Genomic DNA, 27,763 nt, shown 5'->3' on the forward strand with positions numbered 1-27,763 from the left:
TAGCAGACTGTGCTTTAAAATACATATAGGGCGGGCTTCTCTGTTACAAAGAATTGTCACACTTTGTATTTCTCTCCATGATCCATTGGGACAGAATACGTAGATACATTAAAACTATTTGGAGAATGCGGGCATCGATCCCGCTACTTCTCGCTCCTTGTCTTGTGGCAGCGATTCTCATAGGCTACAATCGCTGCTTGATAAGAGCGATTCAGATTGTTCAATATTTTTTTTTTTATTATTGGCAATGTAGTTGCCATTTGCAAATTCAAAAATAAATTGAACAATCAAAAATGATAATACTTGCTTTTGTATCACACGACAATCTTAAGGTATGCTTTAACGGCTAGGCTGTCTCAAGTTAGTTTGTATTGTTAATACCATACCTCTGTTTGATCGCTATACAATCAATATGTTGTGTAGGCTAAACTGTATAAATAAACGCCCGGAAACATTGAAATCCAAACACGTTAAAAGATGAAATAGTGTGGAATTCGGCCCGGCCACTGCCGTGTGTCTGGTTAAAACGATGAGTTCAGTTTTTTTTTTTTCTTCCGCTTGGTAATTCAATCTTGAGGCAACTGTAGCAGAGTGGCGCAGCGGAAGCGTGCTGGGCCCATAACCCAGAGGTCGATGGATCGAAACCATCCTCTGCTAGCCTGTTTTTCTTCTGTTAGCAAAGTAGTTTTTCTAAAATATAAACTGAACTGATTTGCAAATTCAAAAAATAAATTCATTAACAAAATAGAAAATATTTCGACTAGATGTATGCTTTCAATTTCTTCAAAAAGTAGTCTCAAGCTCGTTGATTCAGTCGCTTTAAAATCCACCTCTATGTCCCGCTGCAGCAGCGCTGTGTGCTGTGGCTCGAGCTTGTTTGACGAGACAGGCAATGCAAAAATGATAAAACTTGCTTTTGTATCACACGACAAACTTAACGTGTGCTTTAACGGCTTGGCTGTCTCAAGTTAGTTTGTATTGTTAATGTAACACCTCGTTTTTGCCCAGTCGTTGTATCACATGAATTGAGCTTGCTAGTTGGGGGTGACGGTCTGCCAATACAAGTTAAGACTATATTTGCAAGGATCATTTCTAGAGTGAAACATGTTTTGAAGGGATTGGTCTCGGTATCCCCCAGGAGGAGCGGGAGTCTTTTCTTCTCAGCAACGAGCTGACAATGAGTGTTGTTTTTGGGCACCTGCTCGCTGCTACTGATGACCACTCCAATCTTAAGTCGGTGGATTGTTGAAGGAAGGGGACACATTTTGAGTGCGTATCTCATACTGGTAGAAACGCGGAAAAAAGAAACCATCAAGCCTAAAATTGTTCAGTTGTTTAAATCAATAAGCACATTTCAAATGGATCATTGCTAATGTTAAAACAATTTAAGAACACTTTAAGTAGGGCTTGACTAATATAAAAATATAGGCATGTTATTTGCACTACGCAGGACTAGATTGAGCTTAAAAAAAGGCATTACATCTGAAAATAACTTGTGTTTACCCCCACTTACAAGGAAAGCGTCAAACTTTGTATTCGTCCTCGTAACAGTGTTAGAAAATGTAAACAGCAGTTGGAGAATGCCGAAGTCGATCATCCTAGCATGTTAAACGAGGGCATTTCTCATGTAAGCCACATCCAGTAATAGATCGTTTGTACTGTTCTCAATGGTCCGCATCCCAGCCTGAGACCACGATCCAATTGTAAAACTTTACAATGCATTAGTAAGACCTTACCTAGAATATTGTGATCAGTTCTGATCACCTCTCTACAAAAAGGATATTGCTGCTCTAGAAAGAGTGCAAAGAAGAGCAACCAGAAATATCCCAGGTTTAAAAGGCATGTTGTATGCAGACAGGCTAAAAGAACTGAATCTATTCAGTCTTGAACAAAAAAGACTACGCGGCGATCTGATTCAGACATTCAACATCCTAAAAGGTAGAGACAATGTCGACCCAGGGGACTTCTTTTTTGACATGAAAAAAGAAACAAGGACCAGCGGTCACAAATGGAGATTACATAAAGGGGCATTCAAAACAGAAAATAGGAGGCACTTTTTTACACAGAGAATTGTGAGGGTCTGGAACCAACTCCCCAGTAATGTTGAAGCTGACACCCTGGGATCCTTCAAGAAGCTGCTTGATGAGAGTCTGGGATCAATAAGCTACTAACTACCAAACGAGCAAGATGGGCTGAATGGCCTCCTCTCGTTTGGAAACTTTCTTATGTTCTTATGTTCCTCTATCCTATTGTGCTTGTTAAGACATAGCGTGAATCTTGAAAACGTCTTGTTTGTTTAACAAAGCCAGCAGTCACTTTATTGATCACCCTGTGGATTAAACGCTATTGGAACACAGATGATTGTGTTGAAGATGTTAATAGACTTTCAATGTACGCGTTGTAGAGCTAAGCGTTTGTTGAGGCAGTTCAAGCGCTGCACATTCAGGCAGCCGGTTGCAGTCTTTACCTGTTTCCTAGATGTTTGCCATTTGGTCTTACTCTGGAAGGAGTAGAACAAAAGCTAAACCATTTGTTGAGAACCGCATTTGGGAGAAAACTTAAGTGTTTCAAAATGCATTTGTAAAGTGCATTTGTCTATTAGGTTGTTTAGGGTGTGACAAAAAGAATGCTATCTCGAAAACGCAGTCCTGTCAAGCCGAAATAGCTCAGTTGGGAGAGCGTTAGACTGAAGATCTAAAGGTCCCTGGTTCGATCCCGGGTTTCGGCAAGCACCAAGACATTTTGTTTTGTTTTATATTATTTTGAACTAAAAACAGAGCACATTTTTTTCTTCATTGTAATTGGAGGAAATAACAACGTACTAGTGCCATTTTCTAATGTGATTAAGAAATTCAAAAAGCATCGTCCCTGGGTGGGCTTGAACCACCAACCTTCCGGTTAACAGCCGAACGCGCTAACCGATTGCGCCACAGTGACCAACCTGCTCGACCGCTAAAGCATACGGGAGTGATTAGCAAGGCGAGATGCTGCAGAACCTGATCGAGGGAGCAGAACTCAGCCGAACCTGAAACCACAGCTAACAAGAAAGCAACACGGGGCAGGAAAGTCTATGTAATCCATTATGGCAGCACAACATACGTCATTTTGTTAGATAACACACTGGGGGTCCAACACAGCAGTGTGTGTAAATAGCTACAATGGAAACCAAATACTTACGGTTCAAATGAGAATCTTCATCAGATTTAAAGAACACATTTGACATACTTTACACTGCAAAGGAGGAAGGCAGGCAATGCAAATGAGGCGTGATCCATTGCTAAAAAAATACATGAAATCTCCCTTTGTGCTTCTCGGAAGACATACGACGGAGGGCGCACTTTTTCAGTTTGGGGAATGTTACAAATTAGCAGACTGTGCTTTAAAATACATATAGGGCGGGCTTCTCTGTTACAAAGAATTGTCACACTTTGTATTTCTCTCCATGATCCATTGGGACAGAATACGTAGATACATTAAAACTATTTGGAGAATGCGGGCATCGATCCCGCTACTTCTCGCTCCTTGTCTTGTGGCAGCGATTCTCATAGGCTACAATCGCTGCTTGATAAGAGCGATTCAGATTGTTCAATATTTTTTTTTTTATTATTGGCAATGTAGTTGCCATTTGCAAATTCAAAAATAAATTGAACAATCAAAAATGATAATACTTGCTTTTGTATCACACGACAATCTTAAGGTATGCTTTAACGGCTAGGCTGTCTCAAGTTAGTTTGTATTGTTAATACCATACCTCTGTTTGATCGCTATACAATCAATATGTTGTGTGGGCTAAACTGTATAAATAAACGCCCGGAAACATTGAAATCCAAACACGTTAAAAGATGAAATAGTGTGGAATTCGGCCCGGCCACTGCCGTGTGTCTGGTTAAAACGATGAGTTCAGTTTTTTTTTTTTCTTCCGCTTGGTAATTCAGTCTAGAGGCAACTGTAGCAGAGTGGCGCAGCGGAAGCGTGCTGGGCCCATAACCCAGAGGTCGATGGATCGAAACCATCCTCTGCTAGCCTGTTTTTCTTCTGTTAGCAAAGTAGTTTTTCTAAAATATAAACTGAACTGATTTGCAAATTCAAAAAATAAATTCATTAACAAAATAGAAAATATTTCGACTAGATGTATGCTTTCAATTTCTTCAAAAAGTAGTCTCAAGCTCGTTGATTCAGTCGCTTTAAAATCCACCTCTATGTCCCGCTGCAGCAGCGCTGTGTGCTGTGGCTCGAGCTTGTTTGACGAGACAGGCAATGCAAAAATGATAAAACTTGCTTTTGTATCACACGACAAACTTAACGTGTGCTTTAACGGCTTGGCTGTCTCAAGTTAGTTTGTATTGTTAATGTAACACCTCGTTTTTGCCCAGTCGTTGTATCACATGAATTGAGCTTGCTAGTTGGGGGTGACGGTCTGCCAATACAAGTTAAGACTATATTTGCAAGGATCATTTCTAGAGTGAAACATGTTTTGAAGGGATTGGTCTCGGTATCCCCCAGGAGGAGCGGGAGTCTTTTCTTCTCAGCAACGAGCTGACAATGAGTGTTGTTTTTGGGCACCTGCTCGCTGCTACTGATGACCACTCCAATCTTCAGTCGGTGGATTGTTGAAGGAAGGGGACACATTTTGAGTGCGTATCTCATACTGGTAGAAACGCGGAAAAAAGAAACCATCAAGCCTAAAATTGTTCAGTTGTTTAAATCAATAAGCACATTTCAAATGGATCATTGCTAATGTTAAAACAATTTAAGAACACTTTAAGTAGGGCTTGACTAATATAAAAATATAGGCATGTTATTTGCACTACGCAGGACTAGATTGAGCTTAAAAAAAGGCATTACATCTGAAAATAACTTGTGTTTACCCCCACTTACAAGGAAAGCGTCAAACTTTGTATTCGTCCTCGTAACAGTGTTAGAAAATGTAAACAGCAGTTGGAGAATGCCGAAGTCGATCATCCTAGCATGTTAAACGAGGGCATTTCTCATGTAAGCCACATCCAGTAATAGATCGTTTGTACTGTTCTCAATGGTCCGCATCCCAGCCTGAGACCACGATCCAATTGTAAAACTTTACAATGCATTAGTAAGACCTTACCTAGAATATTGTGATCAGTTCTGATCACCTCTCTACAAAAAGGATATTGCTGCTCTAGAAAGAGTGCAAAGAAGAGCAACCAGAAATATCCCAGGTTTAAAAGGCATGTTGTATGCAGACAGGCTAAAAGAACTGAATCTATTCAGTCTTGAACAAAAAAGACTACGCGGCGATCTGATTCAGACATTCAACATCCTAAAAGGTAGAGACAATGTCGACCCAGGGGACTTCTTTTTTGACATGAAAAAAGAAACAAGGACCAGCGGTCACAAATGGAGATTACATAAAGGGGCATTCAAAACAGAAAATAGGAGGCACTTTTTTACACAGAGAATTGTGAGGGTCTGGAACCAACTCCCCAGTAATGTTGAAGCTGACACCCTGGGATCCTTCAAGAAGCTGCTTGATGAGAGTCTGGGATCAATAAGCTACTAACTACCAAACGAGCAAGATGGGCTGAATGGCCTCCTCTCGTTTGGAAACTTTCTTATGTTCTTATGTTCCTCTATCCTATTGTGCTTGTTAAGACATAGCGTGAATCTTGAAAACGTCTTGTTTGTTTAACAAAGCCAGCAGTCACTTTATTGATCACCCTGTGGATTAAACGCTATTGGAACACAGATGATTGTGTTGAAGATGTTAATAGACTTTCAATGTACGCGTTGTAGAGCTAAGCGTTTGTTGAGGCAGTTCAAGCGCTGCACATTCAGGCAGCCGGTTGCAGTCTTTACCTGTTTCCTAGATGTTTGCCATTTGGTCTTACTCTGGAAGGAGTAGAACAAAAGCTAAACCATTTGTTGAGAACCGCATTTGGGAGAAAACTTAAGTGTTTCAAAATGCATTTGTAAAGTGCATTTGTCTATTAGGTTGTTTATGGTGTGACAAAAAGAATGCTATCTCGAAAACGCAGTCCTGTCAAGCCGAAATAGCTCAGTTGGGAGAGCGTTAGACTGAAGATCTAAAGGTCCCTGGTTCGATCCCGGGTTTCGGCAAGCACCAAGACATTTTGTTTTGTTTTATATTATTTTGAACTAAAAACAGAGCACATTTTTTTTCTTCATTGTAATTGGAGGAAATAACAACGTACTAGTGCCATTTTCTAATGTGATTAAGAAATTCAAAAAGCATCGTCCCTGGGTGGGCTTGAACCACCAACCTTCCGGTTAACAGCCGAACGCGCTAACCGATTGCGCCACAGAGACCAACCTGCTCGACCGCTAAAGCATACGGGAGTGATTAGCAAGGCGAGATGCTGCAGAACCTGATCGAGGGAGCAGAACTCAGCCGAACCTGAAACCACAGCTAACAAGAAAGCAACACGGGGCAGGAAAGTCTATGTAATCCATTATGGCAGCACAACATACGTCATTTTGTTAGATAACACACTGGGGGTCCAACACAGCAGTGTGTGTAAATAGCTACAATGGAAACCAAATACTTACGGTTCAAATGAGAATCTTCATCAGATTTAAAGAACACATTTGACATACTTTACACTGCAAAGGAGGAAGGCAGGCAATGCAAATGAGGCGTGATCCATTGCTAAAAAAATACATGAAATCTCCCTTTGTGCTTCTCGGAAGACATACGACGGAGGGCGCACTTTTTCAGTTTGGGGAATGTTACAAATTAGCAGACTGTGCTTTAAAATACATATAGGGCGGGCTTCTCTGTTACAAAGAATTGTCACACTTTGTATTTCTCTCCATGATCCATTGGGACAGAATACGTAGATACATTAAAACTATTTGGAGAATGCGGGCATCGATCCCGCTACTTCTCGCTCCTTGTCTTGTGGCAGCGATTCTCATAGGCTACAATCGCTGCTTGATAAGAGCGATTCAGATTGTTCAATATTTTTTTTTTTATTATTGGCAATGTAGTTGCCATTTGCAAATTCAAAAATAAATTGAACAATCAAAAATGATAATACTTGCTTTTGTATCACACGACAATCTTAAGGTATGCTTTAACGGCTAGGCTGTCTCAAGTTAGTTTGTATTGTTAATACCATACCTCTGTTTGATCGCTATACAATCAATATGTTGTGTAGGCTAAATTGTATAAATAAACGCCCGGAAACATTCAAATCCAATCACGTTAAAAGATGAAATAGTGTGGAATAGAAACAAAGAATTTGACCTCGACGTGATTTGAACACGTAACCTTCTGATCTGGAGTCAGAGGCGCTACCGTTGCGCCACGAAGTCCTGGGAATTTTTGTCCTTGTTATGGAATGCTAGAGTGCACAGCAAGCATGCCAAACGCATGGTAATGCCGACGCTCATACTAGGAAAACATTCAAGCGTCATGGGAAACAGCCGTCAATAGGTGTTCGTAGCCAGCAGGGCTATGAAGCTGTCGGAAGTGTGTTTGATTCTCAGCTTTAAAAGTAAAGAAAACATAAAACAGTGCGATTTGCATTTATAATGTTCATTAATTGAAACGTAGGCATAAACACAGTTGTACTGGCTGGGAATCGTTTCGGTTCAAATTCTTGGAAAGCAGCTATGCTGAGCAATATATCACCAACGGGGGAAAGCTGGCAGTACTGAGTGACACAGAAGAAGGATTCTCTCAGCGCGTCTCCTCTGAATGCGCACTGGCACAAAGAGGCTTTGCTCATCTAATGACGTGGCGGAATGCAATAATGTATTGGGTTAATTTATCAACAAAAGAAACATAAATAAAAGTGTATGTAATTATTTGTGAATAAACTGTCTTGCTTATACGATGGGAGACCAGGACCTTACACCCGCAATTTAATGATCGGCCAACCCCAGAGAGACTTTGTCTTGACCAGGGATTAATATAATTTAAAAACATGCGGCAATGGTTCCACAGGGGATAGAACCCAGGGCCTTCTGCGTGTAAAGCAGACGTGATAATCACTACACTATGGAACCTAGGCAGGACTGTGTCGGTGCTCCTACATTATTGTCTACATGCATCTCAAATAATTACAATGTCATTTATCAGACCCTTCGGCGTTGTCTTTAAAAATTAAACTTCCCAGACCGAACGCAGGCTAACATTAAATCAATGAATCTTAAATATTTTCTATAGCGCCCCATATGCGATTCACAAATTCTACTTAAAAACAAGACAATATCTCATTGTAAGCCTGGTCGAACAAAAGAAGTCTTCAGTGTAATTTTAAACAAAGAGTGCTTTCCATGATTTACGATGCTTTAGAGAGACGGAATATTGGAATTGGCAGCCGAAACTGGGGGATAAAACTGCCCGTGATCAAAGTGGGCAGAAAAGCTGCATACTTTCCATAAGGTATTTTGGAGAAAAGAAAACGGATCTCTGATTTGCAACGTTTCTATGGTTCGGCCCGGCCACTGCCGTGTGTCTGGTTAAAACGATGAGTTCAGTTTTTTTTTTTCTTCCGCTTGGTAATTCAGTCTTGAGGCAACTGTAGCAGAGTGGCGCAGCGGAAGCGTGCTGGGCCCATAACCCAGAGGTCGATGGATCGAAACCATCCTCTGCTAGCCTGTTTTTCTTCTGTTAGCAAAGTAGTTTTTCTAAAATATAAACTGAACTGATTTGCAAATTCAAAAAATAAATTCATTAACAAAATAGAAAATATTTCGACTAGATGTATGCTTTCAATTTCTTCAAAAAGTAGTCTCAAGCTCGTTGATTCAGTCGCTTTAAAATCCACCTCTATGTCCCGCTGCAGCAGCGCTGTGTGCTGTGGCTCGAGCTTGTTTGACGAGACAGGCAATGCAAAAATGATAAAACTTGCTTTTGTATCACACGACAAACTTAACGTGTGCTTTAACGGCTTGGCTGTCTCAAGTTAGTTTGTATTGTTAATGTAACACCTCGTTTTTGCCCAGTCGTTGTATCACATGAATTGAGCTTGCTAGTTGGGGGTGACGGTCTGCCAATACAAGTTAAGACTATATTTGCAAGGATCATTTCTAGAGTGAAACATGTTTTGAAGGGATTGGTCTCGGTATCCCCCAGGAGGAGCGGGAGTCTTTTCTTCTCAGCAACGAGCTGACAATGAGTGTTGTTTTTGGGCACCTGCTCGCTGCTACTGATGACCACTCCAATCTTCAGTCGGTGGATTGTTGAAGGAAGGGGACACATTTTGAGTGCGTATCTCATACTGGTAGAAACGCGGAAAAAAGAAACCATCAAGCCTAAAATTGTTCAGTTGTTTAAATCAATAAGCACATTTCAAATGGATCATTGCTAATGTTAAAACAATTTAAGAACACTTTAAGTAGGGCTTGACTAATATAAAAATATAGGCATGTTATTTGCACTACGCAGGACTAGATTGAGCTTAAAAAAAGGCATTACATCTGAAAATAACTTGTGTTTACCCCCACTTACAAGGAAAGCGTCAAACTTTGTATTCGTCCTCGTAACAGTGTTAGAAAATGTAAACAGCAGTTGGAGAATGCCGAAGTCGATCATCCTAGCATGTTAAACGAGGGCATTTCTCATGTAAGCCACATCCAGTAATAGATCGTTTGTACTGTTCTCAATGGTCCGCATCCCAGCCTGAGACCACGATCCAATTGTAAAACTTTACAATGCATTAGTAAGACCTTACCTAGAATATTGTGATCAGTTCTGATCACCTCTCTACAAAAAGGATATTGCTGCTCTAGAAAGAGTGCAAAGAAGAGCAACCAGAAATATCCCAGGTTTAAAAGGCATGTTGTATGCAGACAGGCTAAAAGAACTGAATCTATTCAGTCTTGAACAAAAAAGACTACGCGGCGATCTGATTCAGACATTCAACATCCTAAAAGGTAGAGACAATGTCGACCCAGGGGACTTCTTTTTTGACATGAAAAAAGAAACAAGGACCAGCGGTCACAAATGGAGATTACATAAAGGGGCATTCAAAACAGAAAATAGGAGGCACTTTTTTACACAGAGAATTGTGAGGGTCTGGAACCAACTCCCCAGTAATGTTGAAGCTGACACCCTGGGATCCTTCAAGAAGCTGCTTGATGAGAGTCTGGGATCAATAAGCTACTAACTACCAAACGAGCAAGATGGGCTGAATGGCCTCCTCTCGTTTGGAAACTTTCTTATGTTCTTATGTTCCTCTATCCTATTGTGCTTGTTAAGACATAGCGTGAATCTTGAAAACGTCTTGTTTGTTTAACAAAGCCAGCAGTCACTTTATTGATCACCCTGTGGATTAAACGCTATTGGAACACAGATGATTGTGTTGAAGATGTTAATAGACTTTCAATGTACGCGTTGTAGAGCTAAGCGTTTGTTGAGGCAGTTCAAGCGCTGCACATTCAGGCAGCCGGTTGCAGTCTTTACCTGTTTCCTAGATGTTTGCCATTTGGTCTTACTCTGGAAGGAGTAGAACAAAAGCTAAACCATTTGTTGAGAACCGCATTTGGGAGAAAACGTGTGTTTCAAAATGCATTTGTAAAGTGCATTTGTCTATTAGGTTGTTTAGGGTGTGACAAAAAGAATGCTATCTCGAAAACGCAGTCCTGTCAAGCCGAAATAGCTCAGTTGGGAGAGCGTTAGACTGAAGATCTAAAGGTCCCTGGTTCGATCCCGGGTTTCGGCAAGCACCAAGACATTTTGTTTTGTTTTATATTATTTTGAACTAAAAACAGAGCACATTTTTTTTCTTCATTGTAATTGGAGGAAATAACAACGTACTAGTGCCATTTTCTAATGTGATTAAGAAATTCAAAAAGCATCGTCCCTGGGTGGGCTTGAACCACCAACCTTCCGGTTAACAGCCGAACGCGCTAACCGATTGCGCCACAGAGACCAACCTGCTCGACCGCTAAAGCATACGGGAGTGATTAGCAAGGCGAGATGCTGCAGAACCTGATCGAGGGAGCAGAACTCAGCCGAACCTGAAACCACAGCTAACAAGAAAGCAACACGGGGCAGGAAAGTCTATGTAATCCATTATGGCAGCACAACATACGTCATTTTGTTAGATAACACACTGGGGGTCCAACACAGCAGTGTGTGTAAATAGCTACAATGGAAACCAAATACTTACGGTTCAAATGAGAATCTTCATCAGATTTAAAGAACACATTTGACATACTTTACACTGCAAAGGAGGAAGGCAGGCAATGCAAATGAGGCGTGATCCATTGCTAAAAAAATACATGAAATCTCCCTTTGTGCTTCTCGGAAGACATACGACGGAGGGCGCACTTTTTCAGTTTGGGGAATGTTACAAATTAGCAGACTGTGCTTTAAAATACATATAGGGCGGGCTTCTCTGTTACAAAGAATTGTCACACTTTGTATTTCTCTCCATGATCCATTGGGACAGAATACGTAGATACATTAAAACTATTTGGAGAATGCGGGCATCGATCCCGCTACTTCTCGCTCCTTGTCTTGTGGCAGCGATTCTCATAGGCTACAATCGCTGCTTGATAAGAGCGATTCAGATTGTTCAATATTTTTTTTTTTATTATTGGCAATGTAGTTGCCATTTGCAAATTCAAAAATAAATTGAACAATCAAAAATGATAATACTTGCTTTTGTATCACACGACAATCTTAAGGTATGCTTTAACGGCTAGGCTGTCTCAAGTTAGTTTGTATTGTTAATACCATACCTCTGTTTGATCGCTATACAATCAATATGTTGTGTAGGCTAAACTGTATAAATAAACGCCCGGAAACATTGAAATCCAAACACGTTAAAAGATGAAATAGTGTGGAATAGAAACAAAGAATTTGACCTCGACGTGATTTGAACACGTAACCTTCTGATCTGGAGTCAGAGGCGCTACCGTTGCGCCACGAAGTCCTGGGAATTTTTGTCCTTGTTATGGAATGCTAGAGTGCACAGCAAGCATGCCAAACGCATGGTAATGCCGACGCTCATACTAGGAAAACATTCAAGCGTCATGGGAAACAGCCGTCAATAGGTGTTCGTAGCCAGCAGGGCTATGAAGCTGTCGGAAGTGTGTTTGATTCTCAGCTTTAAAAGTAAAGAAAACATAAAACAGTGCGATTTGCATTTATAATGTTCATTAATTGAAACGTAGGCATAAACACAGTTGTACTGGCTGGGAATCGTTTCGGTTCAAATTCTTGGAAAGCAGCTATGCTGAGCAATATATCACCAACGGGGGAAAGCTGGCAGTACTGAGTGACACAGAAGAAGGATTCTCTCAGCGCGTCTCCTCTGAATGCGCACTGGCACAAAGAGGCTTTGCTCATCTAATGACGTGGCGGAATGCAATAATGTATTGGGTTAATTTATCAACAAAAGAAACATAAATAAAAGTGTATGTAATTATTTGTGAATAAACTGTCTTGCTTATACGATGGGAGACCAGGACCTTACACCCGCAATTTAATGATCGGCCAACCCCAGAGAGACTTTGTCTTGACCAGGGATTAATATAATTTAAAAACATGCGGCAATGGTTCCACAGGGGATAGAACCCAGGGCCTTCTGCGTGTAAAGCAGACGTGATAATCACTACACTATGGAACCTAGGCAGGACTGTGTCGGTGCTCCTACATTATTGTCTACATGCATCTCAAATAATTACAATGTCATTTATCAGACCCTTCGGCGTTGTCTTTAAAAATTAAACTTCCCAGACCGAACGCAGGCTAACATTAAATCAATGAATCTTAAATATTTTCTATAGCGCCCCATATGCGATTCACAAATTCTACTTAAAAACAAGACAATATCTCATTGTAAGCCTGGTCGAACAAAAGAAGTCTTCAGTGTAATTTTAAACAAAGAGTGCTTTCCACGATTTACGATGCTTTAGAGAGACGGAATATTGGAATTGGCAGCCGAAACTGGGGGATAAAACTGCCCGTGATCAAAGTGGGCAGAAAAGCTGCATACTTTCCATAAGGTATTTTGGAGAAAAGAAAACGGATCTCTCTGATTTGCAACGTTTCTATGGTTCGGCCCGGCCACTGCCGTGTGTCTGGTTAAAACGATGAGTTCAGTTTTTTTTTTTCTTCCGCTTGGTAATTCAGTCTTGAGGCAACTGTAGCAGAGTGGCGCAGCGGAAGCGTGCTGGGCCCATAACCCAGAGGTCGATGGATCGAAACCATCCTCTGCTAGCCTGTTTTTCTTCTGTTAGCAAAGTAGTTTTTCTAAAATATAAACTGAACTGATTTGCAAATTCAAAAAATAAATTCATTAACAAAATAGAAAATATTTCGACTAGATGTATGCTTTCAATTTCTTCAAAAAGTAGTCTCAAGCTCGTTGATTCAGTCGCTTTAAAATCCACCTCTATGTCCCGCTGCAGCAGCGCTGTGTGCTGTGGCTCGAGCTTGTTTGACGAGACAGGCAATGCAAAAATGATAAAACTTGCTTTTGTATCACACGACAAACTTAACGTGTGCTTTAACGGCTTGGCTGTCTCAAGTTAGTTTGTATTGTTAATGTAACACCTCGTTTTTGCCCAGTCGTTGTATCACATGAATTGAGCTTGCTAGTTGGGGGTGACGGTCTGCCAATACAAGTTAAGACTATATTTGCAAGGATCATTTCTAGAGTGAAACATGTTTTGAAGGGATTGGTCTCGGTATCCCCCAGGAGGAGCGGGAGTCTTTTCTTCTCAGCAACGAGCTGACAATGAGTGTTGTTTTTGGGCACCTGCTCGCTGCTACTGATGACCACTCCAATCTTCAGTCGGTGGATTGTTGAAGGAAGGGGACACATTTTGAGTGCGTATCTCATACTGGTAGAAACGCGGAAAAAAGAAACCATCAAGCCTAAAATTGTTCAGTTGTTTAAATCAATAAGCACATTTCAAATGGATCATTGCTAATGTTAAAACAATTTAAGAACACTTTAAGTAGGGCTTGACTAATATAAAAATATAGGCATGTTATTTGCACTACGCAGGACTAGATTGAGCTTAAAAAAAGGCATTACATCTGAAAATAACTTGTGTTTACCCCCACTTACAAGGAAAGCGTCAAACTTTGTATTCGTCCTCGTAACAGTGTTAGAAAATGTAAACAGCAGTTGGAGAATGCCGAAGTCGATCATCCTAGCATGTTAAACGAGGGCATTTCTCATGTAAGCCACATCCAGTAATAGATCGTTTGTACTGTTCTCAATGGTCCGCATCCCAGCCTGAGACCACGATCCAATTGTAAAACTTTACAATGCATTAGTAAGACCTTACCTAGAATATTGTGATCAGTTCTGATCACCTCTCTACAAAAAGGATATTGCTGCTCTAGAAAGAGTGCAAAGAAGAGCAACCAGAAATATCCCAGGTTTAAAAGGCATGTTGTATGCAGACAGGCTAAAAGAACTGAATCTATTCAGTCTTGAACAAAAAAGACTACGCGGCGATCTGATTCAGACATTCAACATCCTAAAAGGTAGAGACAATGTCGACCCAGGGGACTTCTTTTTTGACATGAAAAAAGAAACAAGGACCAGCGGTCACAAATGGAGATTACATAAAGGGGCATTCAAAACAGAAAATAGGAGGCACTTTTTTACACAGAGAATTGTGAGGGTCTGGAACCAACTCCCCAGTAATGTTGAAGCTGACACCCTGGGATCCTTCAAGAAGCTGCTTGATGAGAGTCTGGGATCAATAAGCTACTAACTACCAAACGAGCAAGATGGGCTGAATGACCTCCTCTCGTTTGGAAACTTTCTTATGTTCTTATGTTCCTCTATCCTATTGTGCTTGTTAAGACATAGCGTGAATCTTGAAAACGTCTTGTTTGTTTAACAAAGCCAGCAGTCACTTTATTGATCACCCTGTGGATTAAACGCTATTGGAACACAGATGATTGTGTTGAAGATGTTAATAGACTTTCAATGTACGCGTTGTAGAGCTAAGCGTTTGTTGAGGCAGTTCAAGCGCTACATTCAGGCAGCCGGTTGCAGTCTTTACCTGTTTCCTAGATGTTTGCCATTTGGTCTTACTCTGGAAGGAGTAGAACAAAAGCTAAACCATTTGTTGAGAACCGCATTTGGGAGAAAACTTAAGTGTTTCAAAATGCATTTGTAAAGTGCATTTGTCTATTAGGTTGTTTATGGTGTGACAAAAAGAATGCTATTTCGAAAATGCAGTCCTGTCAAGCCGAAATAGCTCAGTTGGGAGAGCGTTAGACTGAAGATCTAAAGGTCCCTGGTTCGATCCCGGGTTTCGGCAAGCACCAAGACATTTTGTTTTGTTTTATATTATTTTGAACTAAAAACAGAGCACATTTTTTTTCTTCATTGTAATTGGAGGAAATAACAACGTACTAGTGCCATTTTCTAATGTGATTAAGAAATTCAAAAAGCATCGTCCCTGGGTGGGCTTGAACCACCAACCTTCCGGTTAACAGCCGAACGCGCTAACCGATTGCGCCACAGAGACCAACCTGCTCGACCGCTAAAGCATACGGGAGTGATTAGCAAGGCGAGATGCTGCAGAACCTGATCGAGGGAGCAGAACTCAGCCGAACCTGAAACCACAGCTAACAAGAAAGCAACACGGGGCAGGAAAGTCTATGTAATCCATTATGGCAGCACAACATACGTCATTTTGTTAGATAACACACTGGGGGTCCAACACAGCAGTGTGTGTAAATAGCTACAATGGAAACCAAATACTTACGGTTCAAATGAGAATCTTCATCAGATTTAAAGAACACATTTGACATACTTTACACTGCAAAGGAGGAAGGCAGGCAATGCAAATGAGGCGTGATCCATTGCTAAAAAAATACATGAAATCTCCCTTTGTGCTTCTCGGAAGACATACGACGGAGGGCGCACTTTTTCAGTTTGGGGAATGTTACAAATTAGCAGACTGTGCTTTAAAATACATATAGGGCGGGCTTCTCTGTTACAAAGAATTGTCACACTTTGTATTTCTCTCCATGATCCATTGGGACAGAATACGTAGATACATTAAAACTATTTGGAGAATGCGGGCATCGATCCCGCTACTTCTCGCTCCTTGTCTTGTGGCAGCGATTCTCATAGGCTACAATCGCTGCTTGATAAGAGCGATTCAGATTGTTCAATATTTTTTTTTTTTTTTATTGGCAATGTAGTTGCCATTTGCAAATTCAAAAATAAATTGAACAATCAAAAATGATAATACTTGCTTTTGTATCACACGACAATCTTAAGGTATGCTTTAACGGCTAGGCTGTCTCAAGTTAGTTTGTATTGTTAATACCATACCTCTGTTTGATCGCTATACAATCAATATGTTGTGTAGGCTAAACTGTATAAATAAACGCCCGGAAACATTGAAATCCAAACACGTTAAAAGATGAAATAGTGTGGAATAGAAACAAAGAACTTGACCTCGACGTGATTTGAACACGTAACCTTCTGATCTGGAGTCAGAGGCGCTACCGTTGCGCCACGAAGTCCTGGGAATTTTCGTCCTTGTTATGGAATGCTAGAGTGCACAGCAAGCATGCCAAACGCATGGTAATGCCGACGCTCATACTAGGAAAACATTCAAGCGTCATGGGAAACAGCCGTCAATAGGTGTTCGTAGCCAGCAGGGCTATGAAGCTGTCGGAAGTGTGTTTGATTCTCAGCTTTAAAAGTAAAGAAAACATAAAACAATGCGATTTGCTTTTATAATGTTCATTAATTGAAACGTAGGCATAAACACAGTTGTACTGGCTGGGAATCGTTTCGGTTCAAATTCTTGGAAAGCAGCTATGCTGAGCAATATATCACCAACGGGGGAAAGCTGGCAGTACTGAGTGACACAGAAGAAGGATTCTCTCAGCGCGTCTCCTCTGAATGCGCACTGGCACAAAGAGGCTTTGCTCATCTAATGACGTGGCGGAATGCAATAATGTATTGGGTTAATTTATCAACAAAAGAAACATAAATAAAAGTGTATGTAATTATTTGTGAATAAACTGTCTTGCTTATACGATGGGAGACCAGGACCTTACACCCGCAATTTAATGATCGGCCAACCCCAGAGAGACTTTGTCTTGACCAGGGATTAATATAATTTAAAAACATGCGGCAATGGTTCCACAGGGGATAGAACCCAGGGCCTTCTGCGTGTAAAGCAGACGTGATAATCACTACACTATGGAACCTAGGCAGGACTGTGTCGGTGCTCCTACATTATTGTCTACATGCATCTCAAATAATTACAATGTCATTTATCAGACCCTTCGGCGTTGTCTTTAAAAATTAAACTTCCCAGACCGAACGCAGGCTAACATTAAATCAATGAATCTTAAATATTTTCTATAGCGCCCCATATGCGATTCACAAATTCTACTTAAAAACAAGACAATATCTCATTGTAAGCCTGGTCGAACAAAAGAAGTCTTCAGTGTAATTTTAAACAAAGAGTGCTTTCCACGATTTACGATGCTTTAGAGAGACGGAATATTGGAATTGGCAGCCGAAACTGGGGGATAAAACTGCCCGTGATCAAAGTGGGCAGAAAAGCTGCATACTTTCCATAAGGTATTTTGGAGAAAAGAAAACGGATCTCTCTGATTTGCAACGTTTCTATGGTTCGGCCCGGCCACTGCCGTGTGTCTGGTTAAAACGATGAGTTCAGTTTTTTTTTTTCTTCCGCTTGGTAATTCAGTCTTGAGGCAACTGTAGCAGAGTGGCGCAGCGGAAGCGTGCTGGGCCCATAACCCAGAGGTCGATGGATCGAAACCATCCTCTGCTAGCCTGTTTTTCTTCTGTTAGCAAAGTAGTTTTTCTAAAATATAAACTGAACTGATTTGCAAATTCAAAAAATAAATTAATTAACAAAATAGAAAATATTTCGACTAGATGTATGCTTTCAATTTCTTCAAAAAGTAGTCTCAAGCTCGTTGATTCAGTCGCTTTAAAATCCACCTCTATGTCCCGCTGCAGCAGCGCTGTGTGCTGTGGCTCGAGCTTGTTTGACGAGACAGGCAATGCAAAAATGATAAAACTTGCTTTTGTATCACACGACAAACTTAACGTGTGCTTTAACGGCTTGGCTGTCTCAAGTTAGTTTGTATTGTTAATGTAACACCTCGTTTTTGCCCAGTCGTTGTATCACATGAATTGAGCTTGCTAGTTGGGGGTGACGGTCTGCCAATACAAGTTAAGACTATATTTGCAAGGATCATTTCTAGAGTGAAACATGTTTTGAAGGGATTGGTCTCGGTATCCCCCAGGAGGAGCGGGAGTCTTTTCTTCTCAGCAACGAGCTGACAATGAGTGTTGTTTTTGGGCACCTGCTCGCTGCTACTGATGACCACTCCAATCTTCAGTCGGTGGATTGTTGAAGGAAGGGGACACATTTTGAGTGCGTATCTCATACTGGTAGAAACGCGGAAAAAAGAAACCATCAAGCCTAAAATTGTTCAGTTGTTTAAATCAATAAGCACATTTCAAATAGATCATTGCTAATGTTAAAACAATTTAAGAACACTTTAAGTAGGGCTTGACTAATATAAAAATATAGGCATGTTATTTGCACTACGCAGGACTAGATTGAGCTTAAAAAAAGGCATTACATCTGAAAATAACTTGTGTTTACCCCCACTTACAAGGAAAGCGTCAAACTTTGTATTCGTCCTCGTAACAGTGTTAGAAAATGTAAACAGCAGTTGGAGAATGCCGAAGTCGATCATCCTAGCATGTTAAACGAGGGCATTTCTCATGTAAGCCACATCCAGTAATAGATCGTTTGTACTGTTCTCAATGGTCCGCATCCCAGCCTGAGACCACGATCCAATTGTAAAACTTTACAATGCATTAGTAAGACCTTACCTAGAATATTGTGATCAGTTCTGATCACCTCTCTACAAAAAGGATATTGCTGCTCTAGAAAGAGTGCAAAGAAGAGCAACCAGAAATATCCCAGGTTTAAAAGGCATGTTGTATGCAGACAGGCTAAAAGAACTGAATCTATTCAGTCTTGAACAAAAAAGACTACGCGGCGATCTGATTCAGACATTCAACATCCTAAAAGGTAGAGACAATGTCGACCCAGGGGACTTCTTTTTTGACATGAAAAAAGAAACAAGGACCAGCGGTCACAAATGGAGATTACATAAAGGGGCATTCAAAACAGAAAATAGGAGGCACTTTTTTACACAGAGAATTGTGAGGGTCTGGAACCAACTCCCCAGTAATGTTGAAGCTGACACCCTGGGATCCTTCAAGAAGCTGCTTGATGAGAGTCTGGGATCAATAAGCTACTAACTACCAAACGAGCAAGATGGGCTGAATGGCCTCCTCTCGTTTGGAAACTTTCTTATGTTCTTATGTTCCTCTATCCTATTGTGCTTGTTAAGACATAGCGTGAATCTTGAAAACGTCTTGTTTGTTTAACAAAGCCAGCAGTCACTTTATTGATCACCCTGTGGATTAAACGCTATTGGAACACAGATGATTGTGTTGAAGATGTTAATAGACTTTCAATGTACGCGTTGTAGAGCTAAGCGTTTGTTGAGGCAGTTCAAGCGCTGCACATTCAGGCAGCCGGTTGCAGTCTTTACCTGTTTCCTAGATGTTTGCCATTTGGTCTTACTCTGGAAGGAGTAGAACAAAAGCTAAACCATTTGTTGAGAACCGCATTTGGGAGAAAACTTAAGTGTTTCAAAATGCATTTGTAAAGTGCATTTGTCTATTAGGTTGTTTAGGGTGTGACAAAAAGAATGCTATCTCGAAAACACAGTCCTGTCAAGCCGAAATAGCTCAGTTGGGAGAGCGTTAGACTGAAGATCTAAAGGTCCCTGGTTCGATCCCGGGTTTCGGCAAGCACCAAGACATTTTGTTTTGTTTTATATTATTTTGAACTAAAAACAGAGCACATTTTTTTTCTTCATTGTAATTGGAGGAAATAACAACGTACTAGTGCCATTTTCTAATGTGATTAAGAAATTCAAAAAGCATCGTCCCTGGGTGGGCTTGAACCACCAACCTTCCGGTTAACAGCCGAACGCGCTAACCGATTGCGCCACAGAGACCAACCTGCTCGACCGCTAAAGCATACGGGAGTGATTAGCAAGGCGAGATGCTGCAGAACCTGATCGAGGGAGCAGAACTCAGCCGAACCTGAAACCACAGCTAACAAGAAAGCAACACGGGGCAGGAAAGTCTATGTAATCCATTATGGCAGCACAACATACGTCATTTTGTTAGATAACACACTGGGGGTCCAACACAGCAGTGTGTGTAAATAGCTACAATGGAAACCAAATACTTACGGTTCAAATGAGAATCTTCATCAGATTTAAAGAACACATTTGACATACTTTACACTGCAAAGGAGGAAGGCAGGCAATGCAAATGAGGCGTGATCCATTGCTAAAAAAATACATGAAATCTCCCTTTGTGCTTCTCGGAAGACATACGACGGAGGGCGCACTTTTTCAGTTTGGGGAATGTTACAAATTAGCAGACTGTGCTTTAAAATACATATAGGGCGGGCTTCTCTGTTACAAAGAATTGTCACACTTTGTATTTCTCTCCATGATCCATTGGGACAGAATACGTAGATACATTAAAACTATTTGGAGAATGCGGGCATCGATCCCGCTACTTCTCGCTCCTTGTCTTGTGGCAGCGATTCTCATAGGCTACAATCGCTGCTTGATAAGAGCGATTCAGATTGTTCAATATTTTTTTTTTTATTATTGGCAATGTAGTTGCCATTTGCAAATTCAAAAATAAATTGAACAATCAAAAATGATAATACTTGCTTTTGTATCACACGACAATCTTAAGGTATGCTTTAACGGCTAGGCGGTCTCAAGTTAGTTTGTATTGTTAATACCATACCTCTGTTTGATCGCTATACAATCAATATGTTGTGTAGGCTAAATTGTATAAATAAACGCCCGGAAACATTCAAATCCAAACACGTTAAAAGATGAAATAGTGTGGAATAGAAACAAAGAATTTGACCTCGACGTGATTTGAACACGTAACCTTCTGATCTGGAGTCAGAGGCGCTACCGTTGCGCCACGAAGTCCTGGGAATTTTTGTCCTTGTTATGGAATGCTAGAGTGCACAGCAAGCATGCCAAACGCATGGTAATGCCGACGCTCATACTAGGAAAACATTCAAGCGTCATGGGAAACAGCCGTCAATAGGTGTTCGTAGCCAGCAGGGCTATGAAGCTGTCGGAAGTGTGTTTGATTCTCAGCTTTAAAAGTAAAGAAAACATAAAACAGTGCGATTTGCATTTATAATGTTCATTAATTGAAACGTAGGCATAAACACAGTTGTACTGGCTGGGAATCGTTTCGGTTCAAATTCTTGGAAAGCAGCTATGCTGAGCAATATATCACCAACGGGGGAAAGCTGGCAGTACTGAGTGACACAGAAGAAGGATTCTCTCAGCGCGTCTCCTCTGAATGCGCACTGGCACAAAGAGGCTTTGCTCATCTAATGACGTGGCGGAATGCAATAATGTATTGGGTTAATTTATCAACAAAAGAAACATAAATAAAAGTGTATGTAATTATTTGTGAATAAACTGTCTTGCTTATACGATGGGAGACCAGGACCTTACACCCGCAATTTAATGATCGGCCAACCCCAGAGAGACTTTGTCTTGACCAGGGATTAATATAATTTAAAAACATGCGGCAATGGTTCCACAGGGGATAGAACCCAGGGCCTTCTGCGTGTAAAGCAGACGTGATAATCACTACACTATGGAACCTAGGCAGGACTGTGTCGGTGCTCCTACATTATTGTCTACATGCATCTCAAATAATTACAATGTCATTTATCAGACCCTTCGACGTTGTCTTTAAAAATTAAACTTCCCAGACCGAACGCAGGCTAACATTAAATCAATGAATCTTAAATATTTTCTATAGCGCCCCATATGCGATTCACAAATTCTACTTAAAAACAAGACAATATCTCATTGTAAGCCTGGTCGAACAAAAGAAGTCTTCAGTGTAATTTTAAACAAAGAGTGCTTTCCACGATTTACGATGCTTTAGAGAGACGGAATATTGGAATTGGCAGCCGAAACTGGGGGATAAAACTGCCCGTGATCAAAGTGGGCAGAAAAGCTGCATACTTTCCATAAGGTATTTTGGAGAAAAGAAAACGGATCTCTGATTTGCAACGTTTCTATGGTTCGGCCCGGCCACTGCCGTGTGTCTGGTTAAAACGATGAGTTCAGTTTTTTTTTTTCTTCCGCTTGGTAATTCAGTCTTGAGGCAACTGTAGCAGAGTGGCGCAGCGGAAGCGTGCTGGGCCCATAACCCAGAGGTCGATGGATCGAAACCATCCTCTGCTAGCCTGTTTTTCTTCTGTTAGCAAAGTAGTTTTTCTAAAATATAAACTGAACTGATTTGCAAATTCAAAAAATAAATTCATTAACAAAATAGAAAATATTTCGACTAGATGTATGCTTTCAATTTCTTCAAAAAGTAGTCTCAAGCTCGTTGATTCAGTCGCTTTAAAATCCACCTCTATGTCCCGCTGCAGCAGCGCTGTGTGCTGTGGCTCGAGCTTGTTTGACGAGACAGGCAATGCAAAAATGATAAAACTTGCTTTTGTATCACACGACAAACTTAACGTGTGCTTTAACGGCTTGGCTGTCTCAAGTTAGTTTGTATTGTTAATGTAACACCTCGTTTTTGCCCAGTCGTTGTATCACATGAATTGAGCTTGCTAGTTGGGGGTGACGGTCTGCCAATACAAGTTAAGACTATATTTGCAAGGATCATTTCTAGAGTGAAACATGTTTTGAAGGGATTGGTCTCGGTATCCCCCAGGAGGAGCGGGAGTCTTTTCTTCTCAGCAACGAGCTGACAATGAGTGTTGTTTTTGGGCACCTGCTCGCTGCTACTGATGACCACTCCAATCTTCAGTCGGTGGATTGTTGAAGGAAGGGGACACATTTTGAGTGCGTATCTCATACTGGTAGAAACGCGGAAAAAAGAAACCATCAAGCCTAAAATTGTTCAGTTGTTTAAATCAATAAGCACATTTCAAATGGATCATTGCTAATGTTAAAACAATTTAAGAACACTTTAAGTAGGGCTTGACTAATATAAAAATATAGGCATGTTATTTGCACTACGCAGGACTAGATTGAGCTTAAAAAAAGGCATTACATCTGAAAATAACTTGTGTTTACCCCCACTTACAAGGAAAGCGTCAAACTTTGTATTCGTCCTCGTAACAGTGTTAGAAAATGTAAACAGCAGTTGGAGAATGCCGAAGTCGATCATCCTAGCATGTTAAACGAGGGCATTTCTCATGTAAGCCACATCCAGTAATAGATCGTTTGTACTGTTCTCAATGGTCCGCATCCCAGCCTGAGACCACGATCCAATTGTAAAACTTTACAATGCATTAGTAAGACCTTACCTAGAATATTGTGATCAGTTCTGATCACCTCTCTACAAAAAGGATATTGCTGCTCTAGAAAGAGTGCAAAGAAGAGCAACCAGAAATATCCCAGGTTTAAAAGGCATGTTGTATGCAGACAGGCTAAAAGAACTGAATCTATTCAGTCTTGAACAAAAAAGACTACGCGGCGATCTGATTCAGACATTCAACATCCTAAAAGGTAGAGACAATGTCGACCCAGGGGACTTCTTTTTTGACATGAAAAAAGAAACAAGGACCAGCGGTCACAAATGGAGATTACATAAAGGGGCATTCAAAACAGAAAATAGGAGGCACTTTTTTACACAGAGAATTGTGAGGGTCTGGAACCAACTCCCCAGTAATGTTGAAGCTGACACCCTGGGATCCTTCAAGAAGCTGCTTGATGAGAGTCTGGGATCAATAAGCTACTAACTACCAAACGAGCAAGATGGGCTGAATGGCCTCCTCTCGTTTGGAAACTTTCTTATGTTCTTATGTTCCTCTATCCTATTGTGCTTGTTAAGACATAGCGTGAATCTTGAAAACGTCTTGTTTGTTTAACAAAGCCAGCAGTCACTTTATTGATCACCCTGTGGATTAAACGCTATTGGAACACAGATGATTGTGTTGAAGATGTTAATAGACTTTCAATGTACGCGTTGTAGAGCTAAGCGTTTGTTGAGGCAGTTCAAGCGCTGCACATTCAGGCAGCCGGTTGCAGTCTTTACCTGTTTCCTAGATGTTTGCCATTTGGTCTTACTCTGGAAGGAGTAGAACAAAAGCTAAACCATTTGTTGAGAACCGCATTTGGGAGAAAACGTGTGTGTTTCAAAATGCATTTGTAAAGTGCATTTGTCTATTAGGTTGTTTAGGGTGTGACAAAAAGAATGCTATCTCGAAAACGCAGTCCTGTCAAGCCGAAATAGCTCAGTTGGGAGAGCGTTAGACTGAAGATCTAAAGGTCCCTTGTTCGATCCCGGGTTTCGGCAAGCACCAAGACATTTTGTTTTGTTTTATATTATTTTGAACTAAAAACAGAGCACATTTTTTTCTTCATTGTAATTGGAGGAAATAACAACGTACTATAGTGCCATTTTCTAATGTGATTAAGAAATTCAAAAGTCTCAGTAATATGTTATTTGGAATATGAAAACAATCTTAATTTAAATAACACATGTTTCGACTCAAAATGTTTTTCAGTGACTTCAACAAGTAGTCTGTTTACAACAAAAATGCAATCTGTGTTAGGAACTCTATTTTAGTCCGATTTAAAAAGCAAATTAATATGATATTGAATGCTAACAAAATTTTGGTATCAGCTGTTAATTTCCTTGAACAATCTTTTATAGTAAAATGAACACATGTATTCCTTTTAAAAATAAGTAAAACTGAACTGTCAGAAGTGGGATTTTAACCGACGCCTCCATTCGGAGACCAGAACACACAATTCTTTGGAAACACAGTCATTGAGTCTGGCGCCTTAAACCACTCGGCCATCCTGACATGCTGCGTTGGTTATACTAGAAAACCGTATTATTTATTTCAGCACAGACTAGGGTTGTCTATTGTATCAAGGCCCGATTGGGTTTATTACGCACATACCAACTGTTGCTCCATGAATGATGTAATGACAACTGTAAAAAAAAAGAAACGGATTGAAGCCAGCACAAAAAACTAAGATTATTTATTTCAATATCGTTATAGCTATAAACGATGCACGCAGTTTACAATAGTAATTGCTATATGACAATAACCAATAAGTAATTTCATTGCTCCGTTGCCTTGAATAAACATCTACACTTTGTATTTAAAAGAACGCCCAACGTGGGGCTCGAACTCACGACCCTGAGATTAAGAGTCTCATGCTCTACCGACTGAGCTAACCGGGCTGACTTTTGACACGTTTTATATTTAAAAATTATATACGTCTTCAATGTAATTTTAAACACAACATTCCACGATTTAACGCATTTACAGAGACAGAATATTGGAATTATCAGCCAAAACTGGGGGATAAAACTGCCTGTGATCAAAGTGGGCAGAAGGGCTGCAAACTTTGCATAAAGTATTTGGGGAAAAGAAAAAGGATCATCTCTGATTTGCAACGTTTCCATGGTTCAGCCCGGCCCCTGTCGTGTGGCTGGTTAAAACAATGAATTCAGTATTTTTTTTCTTCTGCTTGGTAATTCAGTCAAGAGACAGCTATAGTAGAGTGGCGCAGCGGAAGCGTGCTGGGCCCATAACCCAGAGGTCCGTGGATCGAAACCAACTTCTGCTAGTTTGTTTTTCTTCTGTTAGCAAAGTAGTTTTTTTTTAAATATTAACTGAAGGCAAGACTTCGTATTATATTCGCAATCAAGGAAATGTGCAGATTACTGGACACATTCAAATCGACACTTGTCCTCTAAAACTTTAAGTTTTTCTATCAAATTAGTTTATTTACAAATGACATTGTTTTCTTTTTTTTTCAATTGTTCCCAGAAAGACCAAAAGATAGTTCTTGGGAATAGGTCAATACTGCCAGCTGCTGCATATAAGTCATCTCTTGAACTCTTAAAAATTGAGCTCTATAACGTTTGCGTTGCAAGTTAATTAACAACTGTAACACTCAATCGCGGTTAATCCATGCGTAAATTCAATTCAGTGATTGATTTGTTCACATATTCCAATGCTGTTTTCAGGATTCCCGCATATTCTGAACATGCACAATGTAATATGGCAATGGAATGACAAGGAAACCACTGCCTTCTTCCCTCTGGTCGTGTATTGTCACGCTGACTACTATCCATATGAAAGTGCCGCAGTCACCTAAAGGCTAAGGCACTGGCCTCCTAAACTAGGGACTGTGGCTTCGTCAATGTTTTAAAAACGAACTGTGTGTATTTATTCTTTGTCTGTGATATGTTTATAGATCTCGAAATGTTACACAAAGTAGTCATGGTCAAGTGGATAAGGTGATATGTTTGAAATCCGTTGGTATTTCCCCGCGCATGCGCACATCCTGCCGACTACGTGATTCTTTTTTATGTCTTCGTTGTTAATTTTTAAAGGTCTGTTAAGCTTAAAGGTATAAATTATTAATGTGAATAAATTAATATGACTTTATTACCCAACTTTGTCATTGAAGACTGGCCAACATTAATTTGGGAGTCACTTTAATTTATTGTGAAGTATCAAATGAAACATAAAATATAATCGCAATACAATAAATCTCTGTTTGATCGCTATACAATCAATATGTTGTGTAGGCTAAATTGTATAAATAAACCCCCGGAAACATTCAGATATAAACATGTTAAAAGATGAAATAGTGTGGAATAGAAACAAAGAATTTGATATCGACGTGATTTGAACACGCAACCTTCTAATCTGGAGTCAGATGCGCACGAAATACAAGCAGAGTCTGTGCTTGTTATACAGTGATAGAGTGCACCGCAAGCATGCCAAACACATGGTAATATGGAGGATAATTTGTGCCTAAATAAAAAAATAAAAAAAATTATAAATTAATTAAATAAATAAATAAATAAATTAAATTATAAATAAATAAAAAATAAATAAAAAACGAAATAAATACATAAATAAGTAGAAACTGAAATATATTTAATAATGCATCTATTTATTTATTTATTTCGTTATTTACTTATATATTTATTTATTTGTTTCGCTTTTTATTTCGCTTTTTATTTCGCTTTTTATTTTGAGCATGATTGACGGTATAGCTCGAAATACAAGGGTGAAAAGATTGTGCCAAAATGAAAAGACGAAATAAATAAAGATATAAAAAAACAAAATAAATAAATAAATATAAGTAAATAAATAAAAAAAAAACGAAATAAATACGTAAATAAATAATGAAATAAATAAATAAATAGATACATTATTAAATATATTTCAGTTTCTACTTATTTATGTATTTATTTCGTTTTATATTTATTTATTTAGTTATTTATATCTGTATGTATTTATTTCCTTATTTATTTATTTATTTATTTAGAATTTTATTTATTGATTTATTTTTAATTTTGGCACAAATTATCCTCCATAAACTGAAACATGACTAGTAAATAAATTAAGTGAGGGAAAAAATATCAACATCAGATAATTAAAATATTTAACTTGTTTTAAACATTAAAGAAAAGTATGAGCGAAGAAAGCTCGATACATTGATAGTCTCATCTTTCGAGCGTGTTTTGGACAAATATATATTCTACCCCCCTCTCTCCACCCTCCCCTCCTGAAACAAAAACGGGACTAAAACCACTGGTTTAACATCAGCTTGCGGTACCCAAATCAGCACGTCTCCCATCTCGCCATGCTTATCGCTTTTCTTTTGTTTTTTTCTCTCCCATCA

General features: G+C 39.8%; 24 non-coding genes across 24 annotated transcripts; 12 read left to right on the top strand and 12 right to left on the bottom strand.

Annotated features, from left to right (window-relative positions):
- The first annotated feature begins 1,067 nt into the window (after positions 1-1,067).
- LOC131699778 (small nucleolar RNA U3) lies at positions 1,068-1,274 on the top strand. The gene has a single exon (XR_009308314.1). It is a non-coding gene; the product is annotated as a small nucleolar RNA U3 (small nucleolar RNA).
- A 1,381-nt stretch (positions 1,275-2,655) lies between these two features.
- trnaf-gaa (transfer RNA phenylalanine (anticodon GAA)) lies at positions 2,656-2,728 on the top strand. Its single transcript has one exon. It is a non-coding gene; the product is annotated as a tRNA-Phe (tRNA).
- Positions 2,729-4,432: 1,704 nt separating this feature from the next.
- LOC117971785 (small nucleolar RNA U3) lies at positions 4,433-4,639 on the top strand. The gene has a single exon (XR_004663243.1). It is a non-coding gene; the product is annotated as a small nucleolar RNA U3 (small nucleolar RNA).
- Positions 4,640-6,020: 1,381 nt separating this feature from the next.
- On the top strand, positions 6,021-6,093 carry trnaf-gaa (transfer RNA phenylalanine (anticodon GAA)). The gene has a single exon. It is a non-coding gene; the product is annotated as a tRNA-Phe (tRNA).
- A 136-nt stretch (positions 6,094-6,229) lies between these two features.
- On the bottom strand, positions 6,230-6,303 carry trnan-guu (transfer RNA asparagine (anticodon GUU)). The gene has a single exon. It is a non-coding gene; the product is annotated as a tRNA-Asn (tRNA).
- Positions 6,304-7,239: 936 nt separating this feature from the next.
- trnaw-cca (transfer RNA tryptophan (anticodon CCA)) lies at positions 7,240-7,311 on the bottom strand. The gene has a single exon. It is a non-coding gene; the product is annotated as a tRNA-Trp (tRNA).
- A 623-nt stretch (positions 7,312-7,934) lies between these two features.
- On the bottom strand, positions 7,935-8,007 carry trnav-uac (transfer RNA valine (anticodon UAC)). The gene has a single exon. It is a non-coding gene; the product is annotated as a tRNA-Val (tRNA).
- Positions 8,008-9,008: 1,001 nt separating this feature from the next.
- Positions 9,009-9,215, top strand: LOC117971787 (small nucleolar RNA U3). Its single transcript, XR_004663245.2, has one exon. It is a non-coding gene; the product is annotated as a small nucleolar RNA U3 (small nucleolar RNA).
- A 1,379-nt stretch (positions 9,216-10,594) lies between these two features.
- trnaf-gaa (transfer RNA phenylalanine (anticodon GAA)) lies at positions 10,595-10,667 on the top strand. The gene has a single exon. It is a non-coding gene; the product is annotated as a tRNA-Phe (tRNA).
- Positions 10,668-10,803: 136 nt separating this feature from the next.
- trnan-guu (transfer RNA asparagine (anticodon GUU)) lies at positions 10,804-10,877 on the bottom strand. Its single transcript has one exon. It is a non-coding gene; the product is annotated as a tRNA-Asn (tRNA).
- A 936-nt stretch (positions 10,878-11,813) lies between these two features.
- On the bottom strand, positions 11,814-11,885 carry trnaw-cca (transfer RNA tryptophan (anticodon CCA)). The gene has a single exon. It is a non-coding gene; the product is annotated as a tRNA-Trp (tRNA).
- Positions 11,886-12,508: 623 nt separating this feature from the next.
- Positions 12,509-12,581, bottom strand: trnav-uac (transfer RNA valine (anticodon UAC)). Its single transcript has one exon. It is a non-coding gene; the product is annotated as a tRNA-Val (tRNA).
- A 1,003-nt stretch (positions 12,582-13,584) lies between these two features.
- LOC117971783 (small nucleolar RNA U3) lies at positions 13,585-13,791 on the top strand. The gene has a single exon (XR_004663241.2). It is a non-coding gene; the product is annotated as a small nucleolar RNA U3 (small nucleolar RNA).
- Positions 13,792-15,170: 1,379 nt separating this feature from the next.
- trnaf-gaa (transfer RNA phenylalanine (anticodon GAA)) lies at positions 15,171-15,243 on the top strand. The gene has a single exon. It is a non-coding gene; the product is annotated as a tRNA-Phe (tRNA).
- A 136-nt stretch (positions 15,244-15,379) lies between these two features.
- On the bottom strand, positions 15,380-15,453 carry trnan-guu (transfer RNA asparagine (anticodon GUU)). The gene has a single exon. It is a non-coding gene; the product is annotated as a tRNA-Asn (tRNA).
- A 937-nt stretch (positions 15,454-16,390) lies between these two features.
- On the bottom strand, positions 16,391-16,462 carry trnaw-cca (transfer RNA tryptophan (anticodon CCA)). Its single transcript has one exon. It is a non-coding gene; the product is annotated as a tRNA-Trp (tRNA).
- Positions 16,463-17,085: 623 nt separating this feature from the next.
- trnav-uac (transfer RNA valine (anticodon UAC)) lies at positions 17,086-17,158 on the bottom strand. Its single transcript has one exon. It is a non-coding gene; the product is annotated as a tRNA-Val (tRNA).
- A 1,003-nt stretch (positions 17,159-18,161) lies between these two features.
- LOC117413515 (small nucleolar RNA U3) lies at positions 18,162-18,368 on the top strand. The gene has a single exon (XR_004546057.2). It is a non-coding gene; the product is annotated as a small nucleolar RNA U3 (small nucleolar RNA).
- A 1,381-nt stretch (positions 18,369-19,749) lies between these two features.
- On the top strand, positions 19,750-19,822 carry trnaf-gaa (transfer RNA phenylalanine (anticodon GAA)). The gene has a single exon. It is a non-coding gene; the product is annotated as a tRNA-Phe (tRNA).
- A 136-nt stretch (positions 19,823-19,958) lies between these two features.
- Positions 19,959-20,032, bottom strand: trnan-guu (transfer RNA asparagine (anticodon GUU)). The gene has a single exon. It is a non-coding gene; the product is annotated as a tRNA-Asn (tRNA).
- A 936-nt stretch (positions 20,033-20,968) lies between these two features.
- trnaw-cca (transfer RNA tryptophan (anticodon CCA)) lies at positions 20,969-21,040 on the bottom strand. Its single transcript has one exon. It is a non-coding gene; the product is annotated as a tRNA-Trp (tRNA).
- A 623-nt stretch (positions 21,041-21,663) lies between these two features.
- On the bottom strand, positions 21,664-21,736 carry trnav-uac (transfer RNA valine (anticodon UAC)). The gene has a single exon. It is a non-coding gene; the product is annotated as a tRNA-Val (tRNA).
- A 1,001-nt stretch (positions 21,737-22,737) lies between these two features.
- Positions 22,738-22,944, top strand: LOC117971784 (small nucleolar RNA U3). The gene has a single exon (XR_004663242.1). It is a non-coding gene; the product is annotated as a small nucleolar RNA U3 (small nucleolar RNA).
- Positions 22,945-24,325: 1,381 nt separating this feature from the next.
- Positions 24,326-24,398, top strand: trnaf-gaa (transfer RNA phenylalanine (anticodon GAA)). The gene has a single exon. It is a non-coding gene; the product is annotated as a tRNA-Phe (tRNA).
- The last annotated feature ends 3,365 nt before the right edge of the window (positions 24,399-27,763 follow it).

This window comes from Acipenser ruthenus, chromosome 23 (assembly GCF_902713425.1).
Source record: "Acipenser ruthenus chromosome 23, fAciRut3.2 maternal haplotype, whole genome shotgun sequence".
In the NCBI taxonomy this organism is placed as follows: domain Eukaryota; kingdom Metazoa; phylum Chordata; class Actinopteri; order Acipenseriformes; family Acipenseridae; genus Acipenser; species Acipenser ruthenus.